This window comes from Leptodactylus fuscus, chromosome 4 (assembly GCF_031893055.1).
Source record: "Leptodactylus fuscus isolate aLepFus1 chromosome 4, aLepFus1.hap2, whole genome shotgun sequence".
NCBI lineage: Eukaryota > Metazoa > Chordata > Amphibia > Anura > Leptodactylidae > Leptodactylus > Leptodactylus fuscus.
In genome coordinates this window covers 88,141,494-88,154,062 of record NC_134268.1, presented here as the reverse complement: position 1 = coordinate 88,154,062, position 12,569 = coordinate 88,141,494, and positions in this window count along the sequence as shown.

Here is a 12,569-nt window from a genome sequence, read left to right as displayed (position 1 = left end):
CCGTCACAGTATGAGAGCTACAGTTATTAAAGGACAGATGCAGATGGAGCCCCCTCTATCAGGTGCCTGCACTTATGTCACAATGCTGAAGGACACCAGGACACTACGTGCAGCGTTCTGGTGCTCTTCAACATCAGCTTCAGTGCACCCTGGAGGTAGCAGTGGAGCCCGTCTGCACAAGAGTGTGGATGGGTAAATAAAAAGTATCAGACACTGCTTATTGCAGTAATACAATAAGTAACGGCCAATTAAAAAAAGAATGCCACTCCCCCTGTAATATACTTGGTGGGGGCTCATAAAAAAGATCATATTCTGAGAGGGGGGTGCGAAAAAGGGAGACATATACTGTGGGAGTGCCAAAAAAAGGAGGTCATATACTGTGGAAGAGGCAAAAAGGGTACCATATATTGGAGGGAAGCGGTCATATACTGTGGGGAGACAAAAAGGGGGAGTGCCATTTACTGTGTGGGGGGACAAAAAGGGGTCATATACTGTTTTGGGGGGAGGAGGAAAAAAAAGGGATGCCATATACTGGGGGGAGAAAAAGGGTGTCACATACATATTGATAGGGGCCATTAGATTGTGAATGGGAGCAAAAGAGGGCCATTATACTGCCTAAGGGGACAAAAGTGGGTCATTATACTATGGTGAGAGCATATGGCAATATATTGTGTGGTGGTCATTACAATATCTGGGAGCTTATGGGAGCCATTATTCTGTGTGCTGAGCATGAAGAGGGCCGTTATACCCCGTGTAGTGCATTATATTGTCGTGCTGCTGAGCCCCTGACATCTACCTCAGTCAATAAACATATAAAAGCTTATGATTGTAGTTCTCCCTCATCACGACTCATATAAGAAAATTAACATATTATGTATACATTTTCAAAAAAGATTGTGAATTTTGTTTGTCCCTCTCTACACCCCCCCAAAATAAAAGGCAAACAATGATATACTGTATATCTACCATAAAATAGTTAATAATATCACTTGTCCCACAAAAACAAGGCCAATATGGCTACATCAATGGTAAAGCAAATAAAAATGTGTGACTTGAATTTTGACGGCATGAAAATATATCTTTTCATTTGAAATGCTATTATGTTGCAAAAGGAGAGAGACAAAAAACTAACTTATACATATCTATTAATATAATTAATGTAAATGTTTGGATCCAATGAATGAAAAATAGTTAATACGGTAAAAGATGGTCATTTAGTAATATGTATCTTATCCTGCAATAAACAAGCCCTCATACAGCAATGTCTGTAGAGAAATAAATAGACCTTGATGCTAAAACAGTATTGGTGCTTAAAGGGTTAAATCTTCAGATGCATTTGTCACCATGGCAACTACAGCCAGCAACAACCAATAGGATTGCAGGATGGGAATTTGAAGAAATCAGTTGGCTGTGGTCAGTTAGTAGACGGTGAAGAGAGAAGAAGGACATGGAGGTGCTCGGGCTCTGCAGAGGTGATGACTTTGTGATAAGTGACCGGGATCTAATCCTAATATCAAAGACCTTAAGACATGACCAATCATTACACAGACTGTATTACAGATAACAGCTAGGGGGCGACTGTTAATAAATGACCAGTATTAGCCTCTGTTCACATGAGCTTCTCTCTAATCTGACCCATCATTTATATAACAATAAGAAATATTTCCATTAGTTTGCCTTGTCATTGTTAATAAGATTTCTTCCTATGTCCAATGGTGTCAGTTGTCATCAGTTATCTCCACTTAGACAGGTTTGGGTTGTTATGGGGCAGGCAGGATAGCGCAGTCAGCTCTGCTATTCTACATAGTTATACAAGTGAGAGCCTGATCTTCTGATGTTACATTTAGACAGTTAAAACCAATGACATCTGTCCTGCCTCCTGTTTTCATCCATTGGAAACTAAAGTCATAATCTTTCTGCTTTAGTAAATGTCCTATGAAATGCCAAATATGTCTACAGATTGACAGATGCCAAAAGCATGGCTGCCATATACTTGCAAGGGGACGTTCACACTACCGTTGCTAATGTTCGTTGCTATTATCTGTCATTGTTGCTAGCTAACTTACATGGTTTTATCTTTGTTTCCATATAGGATAAACTACATGAATGTATCAGAGATACCAGGTACCACGTATGTAAATGTCCGTGTGTAGGGTGACCACAGTTGTGGTAAGTATGTCAATACATAGTATGTGTAAGGTGTGTAAGATAAAAGGTGCAGAGTGGTAGAGGAGGCAATAGAGAGCTGGGAAGGGTAGAAACAAAATGCATTGAAGAAGCAAGGCACAAAGGGGTAGAGAAGAGAGGAAAAAGGTGAGAATAGAGGCAAAAGAGAAAGGCACAGAAGTGTAGAGTAGAGAAGGAGAGGCGTGAAGAGAGAGAAGTGAGGCATGGCGGTAAGGCACAGAGGAGACAGGTGCCAGGGTTAGAGGAGAGAGGTATGGGCGGAAGCGGTAAAGGAGAGAGGTGCAGAGGAGAGAGGTAAAAGTATAAGAAAAAAATAGGAAGGTATAGAAAGAGAACACAGACTGGGACGTGGAGTGATAGAAGAGAGATGAGAAGAGAAGCTAAGGTGCAGAAAGTTAGAGAAGAGAAGCAAGAGTAACAAAGGTGTAGAGGAGTGAATATCAAGGTGCAGAAGATTAGAAAAGAGAGTCATAAGGTGCAAAGGGCTAGAGACGAGAGGTGCAAGGTGCAGAGTATAAGAGGAGATAGGCATAGAGGGGTAGAGGATAGTGGCACCAGGTGTGGTGGAGTACAGAAGCAAGGTATAGAGGCGCAGAATGGTAGAAAATAGAGGAGAGAGTCGTGAGGCATAAAGGGATCAGGAGAGAAGTACAAAGTGTGGAGGAGTATAGGACAGAGGTATGGGGAGGGGTAGAGAAGAGAGGTGCCAGGTCCAGTGGGGTAAAGGAGAGAGGAGTGAGATGCAGAGGCATAAAAGAAAGAGGCAAAAAGCATGGAACAGTAAATAAGAACAGTAAGACTTGCAGTGGTGTAGAGGAGAGAGGTAACAGACTTAAGATAGGAGAGGTGCAGAGGCATAAAGTAGAGAGGTACAAGGCACAAAAACAAAGAGGAGAGAGGTGCAAGACATGGAGGGGTAGAGGAGAGAGGACAGAGGTGACAGACTTGGAAAGGGAGAAGTTCAGAGGCATAAAGAAGAGAGGCACAAGGCACAAAAGCATAGAGGAGAGAGGCACAGAACATGGAGGGGTAGAGGAAAGAATCGCAAGGCACGGAGAAGTAAAGAAGCGAGGTGTGAGCAGTGAAGGGATAGAGTAGAGAGGAACAAGGAATGCAAGGTTATAGGACAAAGGTAAGGGCCATGAATGGGTAAAAGGGAGAGGCTTGAGGAATGGAGGGGTAGAAGAGAGAGGTATGGAGTAGTAGAGTAGTAGAGGAGAGAAGAGTGATGTGTGAAGGGATAGAGGAGAGAAGCAAGAGTCCCAGAGAAGAGAGGTGCAGAGGGGGAGAGATAAGAGGTCTAGTGGAGAGAGGCATGGATGGATAGAAGAGAGGTCTGAGGTGGGAGGAGCGGAGGGGTAGAGGAGAGAGGCCTGATGTGCGGTGGAATAGAGGAGAGGGGGAGAGGCGTGAAGAGAGAGAGGTGAGAGGCATGGCGGTAAGGCACAGAGGAGACAGGTGCCAGGCACTGAGGGTTAGAGGAGAGAGGTATGAGGGGGGAAGGAGTAAAGGAGAGAGGTGCAGAGGAGAGAGGTAAAAGTATAAGAAAAAAATAGGAAGGTATAGGAAGAGAACACAGACTGGGACATGGAGTGATAGAAGAGAGATGAGAAGAGAGGCTAAGGTGCAGAAAGTTAGAGAAGAGAAGCAAGAGTAAGAAAGGTGTAGAGGAATGAATATCAAGGTGCAGAAGATTAGAAAAGAGAGTCATAAGGTGCAAAGGGCTAGAGACGAGAGGTGCAAGGTGCAGAGTATAAGAGGAGTACAGAAGCAAGGTATAGAGGTGCAGAAGGGTAGAAAATAGAGGAGAGAGTTGTGAGGCATAAAGGGATCAGGAAAGAGGTACAAAGTGTGGAGGAGTATAGGACAGAGGTATGGGGAGGGGTAGAGGAGAGAGGTGCTAGGTCCAGTGGGGTAAAGGAGAGAGAGGTGAGATGCAGAGGCATAAAAGAGAGAGGCAAAAAGCATGGAACAGTAAATAAGAGCGGTAAGACTTGCAGAGGCGTAGAGGAGAAAGGTAACAGACTTAAGATAGGAGAGGTGCAGAGGCATAAAGTAGAGAGGTACAAGGCACAAATACAAAGAGGAGAGAGGTGCAAGACACGGAGGGGTAGAGCAGAGAGGACAGAGGTGACAGACTTGGAAAGGGAGAAGTTCAGAGGCATAAAGCAGAGAGGCACAAAAGCATAGAGGAGAGAGGCACAGAACATGAAGGGGTAGAGGAGAAAATCGCAAGGCACGGAAAAGTAAAGAAGCGAGGTGTGAGAAGTGGAGGGATAGAGTAGGGAGGAACAAGGAATGCAAGGTTATAGGACAAAGGTAAGGGCCATGGATGGGGAAAAGGGAGAGGCTTGAGGAATGGAGGGGTAGAGGAGAGAGGTATGGAGTGGTAGAGCAGTAGAGGAAAGAAGAGTGATATGTGAAGGGATAGAGGAGAGAGGCAAGAGTCCCAGAGGAGAGAGGTGCAGAGGGGGAGAGATAAGAGGTCTAGTGGAGAGAGGCATGGATGGATAGAGGAGAGAGGCCTGAGGTGCGGTGGAATAGAGGAGATTGGAGAGGGGTAGAGGATAGAGGCAACAAGTGCAAAGTGGTGTAGGAGAGAGGTGAATAGCATGGAGGGATGGAGAAGATGAGAATGACCTAAATAGTATATACTGTACATGGGTATTTGTGCTAGTTATATATGTAGACATGTCTAAATGTAGTTCAAGTTATGCAATTTGTATCTGTTATTGTCCACTTATGTAATAGTGTAATAGATCTATATCTATATTTATAGTAAATATCAGGGCTCTGTATGGTATATATACATATACAAATAGTAAAATCTTTACAACAACGTGTATATTTTATATATGTATGTTTGAATTTATGAATGAATGAACTTATTCATATATATATATATATATATATATATATATATACTGTAAACAAGTATTATATAAGTGGACAGCAGTTGCAGAATGTTAGAAATGTGGCACTATACGATGGGTACATAATTTTCTTTATAAATTAAGAATGTGTAAAGTTTGTTCTGTATGTATTTATTTCTATAATTATCTAAATATATATCTTTGAGTTGTGCCATTTATCTAATAAGTAGAGTGGTAAAACAGAGAGGCACGAGGCTTGGAGGAGTACAGGAGAGAGGCATGAGGTGCGGAGGGATAGAGGAGAGAGATGTCAGGCCCCCGTGGTTAAGGAGACAGGCGGGAGGTGCACAGGTGTGGAGTGGAGGTGGAGAGTAGTGGAGAGAGGCAAAAAGCATGGAAGAGTAAATGAGAGAGGCAAGACATGCGGAGGTGTGGAGGAGAGAGGCCAGAGGTGACAGACTTGGAAGGGAAGAGGTGCAGAGGCATAGACAAGAGAGGCACAAGGCACAAAAGAATAGTGGAGAGATGCGCAAGACTCAGAGGGATAGAGGAGAGAGGTGCAAGGCACAGAAAAGTAAAGGAGCGAGGTGTGAGCAGTGGAGGGATAGAGTAGAAATGAACAAGGAATGTAATGCTATAGGACAAAGGTAAGGACCATGAATGGGTAAAAGGGAGAGGCTTGAGGAATGGAGGGGTAGAGGAGAGAGATATGGAGTGGTAGAGTAGTAGAGGAGAGAAGAGTGATGTGTGAAGGGATAGAGGAGAGAGGCAAGAGTCCCAGAGCAGCAGAAGAGAGAGGTGCGGAGGGGAGAGATAAGAGGTGTAGTGGAGAGAGGCATGGATGGATAGAAGAGAGAGGTCAGAGGTGGGAGGAGCGGGGGGGTAGAGGAGAGAGGCCTGAGGTGCGGTGGAGAGGTGTAGAGGATAGAGGCAGCAAGTGTAAAGTGGTATAGGGGAGAGGTGAATAGCATGGAGGGGTGGAGAAGGTGAGAATGACATAACCTCTTTAAGGGCCCCTACACACGGAGTTTACGCCCGTGTATTCTGTATGCGCTTGGTGTATTGTGTACATTTTACACATGTAAAAATACACGTGTAAAATGTAGTTAGCCATTGAGTTCAATGGCATGTTCGTATAACGCACAGATACGAACATGCCATTGAACTCAATGGCTAACTACATTTTACACGTGTATTTTTACACATGTAAAATGTACACAATACACGGAGTGTAAACTCCGTGTGAAGGGGCCCTAATACTTCATACTATAATACATGTAGCAATCTATGTAAATAGTATATACTGTACATGGGTATTTGTGTTAGTTATATATGTAGACATGTCTAAATGTAGTTCAAGTTATGCAATTTGTATCTGTTATTGTCCACTTATGTAATAGTGTAATAGATCTATATCTATATAGTAAATGTCAGGGATCTGTATGGTATATAGACATATATACATAGTAAAATCTTTACAACAACGTGTATATTTTATATATGTATGTTTGAATTTATGAATGAGTGAACTTATTCATCTATATATATATATATACAGTAAAGATGTATTATATAAGTGGACAGCAGTTGCAGACTATTAGAAACGTAGCACTATATGATGGGTACATAATTTTTTTTTTTATAAATTTAGAATGTGTAAAGTGTGTACTGTATGTATTTATTTCTATAATTATCTAAATATATATCTTGGAGTTGTGCCATTTACCTAATAAGTATCTCTATATAAATTATGTATAAGTTGTCTACTGCGTGTCTTTAAATATATTGTATTTCAATAAATACAATACTATATATGTTATAGTACATTACTATTATTAGTATATTATAGTATATTACTATATTTTAGTTATAGTGATGTCATAGCAAAAATTTTGCATGACATGTTTGAGCCCATCGACCACTTAGTGGCCTTATTGTGATGGGTCCCTACACTAACACTTTACATATAGGGCAGGAAATTACATTCTTATAGACTAACTGTTACAGAGCAGTTTCTAAAAACTTGATCTCTGGGGTCTTATCTATGGGTAGTGGGGTACAGCATTTATTAAACAAATAAAGTCTTAGTGTAGGGACCCATCTGAATGAGGTCGCCGTGACGTGGCAGATGGGCTCGCACAATTTGTCAAACTGTGCGCTAAGAACCTCACAATTATATCTGTAGTCAGTGATACATGTAGTCCATGCACTTTGTCATTTAAAATTCTACACAAGAAGTATCAGCAGAGGTGTAGAGGAAAGAGAAGAAAGGTGCGAGGCACGGAGGGAGAGAGGCACAAAGTGTAGAGGAGTAGAGGACAGAGGCATGAGGTGCGGAGGGGTAGAGGAGAGAGATGTCAGGCCCCCATGGTGAAGGAGACAGGTGGGAGGTGCAGAGGTGTGGAATGGAGGCGGAGAGTAGTGGAGAGAGGCAAAAAGCATGGAAGAGTAAATGAGAGAGGAAAGACATGAAGAGATGTGGAGGAGAGAGAAACAGAGGTGACAGACTTAGAAGGGAAGAGGTGCAGAGGCATAGACAAGAAAGGCACAAAAGAATAGTGGAGTGATGCACAAGACTCAGAGGGATAGAGGAGAGAGGCGCAAGGAACGGAGAAGTAAAGAAGCAAAGTGCAAGCTGTGGAGGGATAAAGTACAGAATAAGGCATGGAGGAGTAAACGGGAGAGGTGAGAGGTACAGATGGGTAAAGGGGGTAGGTATGAGGCATGAAGGATTAGAGGAGGGAGGTATGGAGGGGTAGACATACCTCCCAAGTGTCCCGCATTCATACCCCTGTCCCGCACAGCTCCCTACATGTCCCGCTATGTTACTTTAATGTTTTACTGAACAATCATTCCTCCACCGCCTGCTCTTATAACAGATAAAAGGCTCTGGTGATCGGAGGAACGCTTCACTATCTGTTCAAGGACCTTGTGTGACATCACACGGTCCCGTGACTAGGTGGGCGTGTCAGTGTCCCATGCAGTGGAGAGATGCGTGTAAGGTACTGAGAAGGGGGGGGTGAGATGCAGGATGGAGAGAGAGAGAGTGTGATTGTGTGTGTGTCTGTCTGTGTGTTTGTCATTATACTGGGGCAGAGATGGAGGGGGGACATGAAACCGGGGGCTGAGATGGAGGGGGGACATGAAACCGGGGTGCAGATGAAAGGGGATATGAAACTGAGGGAGAAATGGAGGGGGAGATGAAACTGGGGGCAGAAATGGAGGAGGGGACAAGAAATGGGGCAGATGAAGGGGGAACTTAAACTGGGGGACATTAAACTGGGGACAACTGGAGGGGAGTATTAAACCGTGAGAGTAGCTGGAGGGGGATCTGTCTGCCTCTAGTTGCCCCCAGTGCAATGATCCCCTCCAGCTACCCCTATGGTTTAATGTCTGCTTCTAGCTGCCCGAGTGTAATACCCCCCTCTAGTTGCCCCCCGTTTAATGTCTCACTTCATCTGCCATTAATTTATTGTCCCCCTCCAACTACCCCCATTGCTAATGTCCCCCTCCAGCTGCTCCAGTTTCATGTTTAAACTGGGGCACCAGGAGAGGGACTTAATACTGTGGGGCAGTTGGAAGGGAATATTACAATGTGGGGGCATATAATGTACAGGTGACTGTAGGAGAATTATACTGTGTGGGGGCACACGAAAAATGAATGAGAATGGGGGCGGGGTCAACTTAAAAGTGGGTGGAGCTAAATTGTGCGGCACACATTTTGTCCCTCTTTCTGTTGTTCAAAAGTTGGGAGGTATATATATAGTTTCCTCAGCCATGTTGCTTTAGCAGAACGACGTAGTCTGCGAGGGATCTTGATTTAAAGAAAGGGGCTCTATCAGCAAAATTATACTAATAGAGCCCCACATATGCGTGCATATCTTTTAAAAAGGCTATTCAGGCACCGTAATTGTTATATTAAACCCCAGTCCCGTTTTTAAATAAAAGCATTAAAACATACAGTCCTATGAAAAAGTTTGGGCACCCCTATTAATCTTAATCATTTTTAGTTCTAAATATTTTGGTGTTTGCAGCAGCCATTTCAGTTTGATATATCTAATAACTGATGGACACAGTAATATTTCAGGATTGAAATGAGGTTTATTGTACTAACAGAAAATGTGCAATATGCATTAAACCAAAATTTGACCGGTGCAAAAGTATGGGCACCCTTATCATTTTATTGATTTGAATACTCCTAACTACTTTTTACAGACTTACTGAAGCACAAAATTGGTTTTGTAACCTCAGTGAGCTTTGAACTTCATAGCTAGGTGTATCCAATCATGAGAAAAGGTATTTAAGGTGGCCAATTGCAAGTTGTTCTACTATTTGAATCTCCTCTGAAGAGTGGCATCATGGGCTACTCAAAACAACTCTCAAATGATCTGAAAACAAAGATTGTTCAACATAGTTGTTCAGTGGAAGGATACAAAAAGCTGTCTCAGAGATTTAACCTGTCAGTTTCCACTGTGAGGAACATAGTAAGGAAATGGAAGACCACAGGGACAGTTCTTGTTAAGCCCAGAAGTGGCAGGCCAAGAAAAATATCAGAAAGGCAGAGAAGAAGAATGGTGAGAACAGTCAAGGACAATCCACAGACCACCTCCAAAGAGCTGCAGCATCATCTTGCTGAAGATGGTTTCACTGTGCATCGGTTAACAATACAGCGCACTTTGCACAAGGAGAAGCTGTATGGAAGAGTGATGAGAAAGAAGCCGTTTCTGCATGCACGCCACAAACAGAGTCGCCTGAGGTATGCAAAAGGACATTTGGACAAGCCAGCTTCATTTTGGAAGAAGGTCCTGTGGACTGATGAAACAAAGATTGAGTTGTTTGGTTATACAAAAAGGCGTTATGCATGGCGTCCAAAAAAAAACAGCATTCCAAGAAAAACACTTGCTACCCACTGTAAAATTTGGTGGAGGTTCCATCATGCTTTGGGGCTGTGTGGCCAATGCCGGCATCGGGAAACTTGTTAAAGTTGAGGGTCGCATGGATTCCACTCAGTATCAGCAGATTCTTGAGAGTAATGTTCAAGAATCAGTGACGAAGTTGAAGTTATGCTGGGGATGGATATTTCAGCAAGACAATGATCCAAAACACCGCTCCAAATCCTCAGGCATTCATGCAGAGGAACAATTACAATGTTCTGGAATGGCCATCCCAGTCCCCAGACCTGAATATCATTGAACATCTGTGGGATGATTTGAAGCGGGCTGTCCATGCTCAGCGACCATCAAACTTAACTGAACTTGAATTGTTTTGTACAGAGGAATGGTCCAAAATACCTTCATCCAGGATCCAGGAACTGATTAAAAGCTACAGGAAGCGACTAGAGGCTGTTGTCTTTGCAAAAGGAGAATCTACTAAACATTAATGTCACTTTTCTGTTGAGGTGCCCATACTTTTGCACCGGTCAAATTTTGGTTTCATGCATATTGGACATTTTCTGTTAGTACAATAAACCTCATTTCAATCCTGAAATATTACTGTGTCCATCAGTTATTAGATATATTAAACTGAAATGGCTGCTGCAAACACCAAAATATTTAGAACTAAAAATGATTAAGATTAATAGGGGTGCCCAAACTTTTTCATAGGACTGTATATGCAAATCTTACCGAACGTGCACCGGGGGCGGTAATGCACGATGCCGCGTCATCTTCGGGCACACCTATCTCTTCTTTCTTCTTGGAGCCAGGGCCGGCGTCAGCGCACGGCATAGTCGGGCAAGTGCCGGGGCCCACAGAGCCTCTGGGGGCCCTCCGGCACTTGCCCGCCCCAGCACTTGCCTGTCCCGATTTCAGCTCATCGGCGTCCGTCGGATGCCGATGAGCTGAATACATAAGCGATTAAAGCAGGAGCTGTGAGCTCAGCTCCTGCTTTAAAGCTGTGGCCCGGCGTGCGTGTTTTGTATTAAATATTAACGTGGAACATAATGAAGGGGGCCCATGAAACTGGGGGGCAAATGAAGGGGAGGGGGGGGGAACGGCATGACACTGGGGAAGATGAAGGGGGTGGGGAGAGAACGGCATGAAACTGGGGACAAAGATGGAGGGGGCCCAATGAAACTGGGGGGCAAATGAAGGGGAGGGGGGGAACGGCTTGAGACTGGGGAAGATGAAGGGGGTGGGGAGAGAACGGCATGAAACTGGGGACAGAGAAGGAGGGGGCCCAATGAAACTGGGGGTGGCAAATGAAGGGAAGGGGGGGAACGGCATGACACTGGGGCAGATGAGGGGGGGTGGAACAGCATGACACTGGGACAGAGACGGGGGATATGAAATTGTGAGCAGATGAAGGGGGAGAACGTGATGAAACTGGTGACAGAGATGGAGGGGGGACATGAAACTGGGGGCAGAGGAAGGGTGTATATGAAACTGGGGGAGAGATGGGGGGGCATATAATTTATGGGTGACTGTAGGAGGATTATACTGTGTGGGAGCACATGATAAATAAATGAGAATGGGCGGAGTCAACATAAAAGCGGGTGGAGCCAAATTTTACCCCTTTCTACTCTTTAAAAATTGGGAGGTATGGCGTTGGTGACACCACACTCCTACGTGACGTCACTCACTTCATCTGCGACGCAAAGTGTCTCAACTCCCCCACCTCCTTTACAAGGGGTCCCACTGAGGCTATGTCGCCCAAGGGCCCATAAAAACCTGGAGCCGGCCCTGCCTGGAGCAATGCCCTTTGGTCCCGTCTCTTCTGCCGGCTTCCTATTGGAGGGAAGCGCTACTACGCAGGCGCGGGATTTGAAGACCTCAAGCCGGAAGAAGACCAATAGGTAGCCAGCAGAAGAGACGGGACCAGAGGGCGTCACTCCAAGAAGAAAGAAGAGGTAGGCGTGCCCGTAGATGACGCGGCATCGTGTATCACCGCCCCGGTGCACGTTCGGTAAGATTTGCATATATGTTTTTATGCTTTTATTTAAAAGCGGGACCGGGGTTTAATATAACATTTACGGTGCCTGAATAGCTTTTTTAAAGGCAATTCACGCATATGTGGGGCTCTATTAGGATAATTTTGCTGATAGAGCCCCTTTAAGGTATATGGGCTGGATTTCGTGGACTGGAGAACAGGTTGGCAGTGGGAGTCTTCCACTCCACACCTTTAGTCCACTACTGGATTGTTCCCTTGTCCCAGGTGTTTGCAGGTGAGGTTTCCTAAAATTCACTACTGGGGAAGGAGGCCTGAAAAGTGCTGACAGAGACAAAGCACCCCTTACTGACAGTATTGCTACTGTGTTTAGTGCTACGGCATTCGGCCTGCACTGGGATAGTGAGGCAACCTGCTGTATAGTTAGAGCAGGACAGGCTTAGGTTTATTTTGTTTGCATGCTGTTTTTGTGCTGAAGCATCTGAATAAAGCACCCTTGGTGATTGAAACCCGATAACAGTGTGAACTCTGATGCAATCAATAAAGTTTCTTGAAAAAAAAAAAGGTAGAGTTGTAAAGGCTGCACGGGAAGCTCTGCCCTGAGAGCAACAGGCAGCTGTGAGT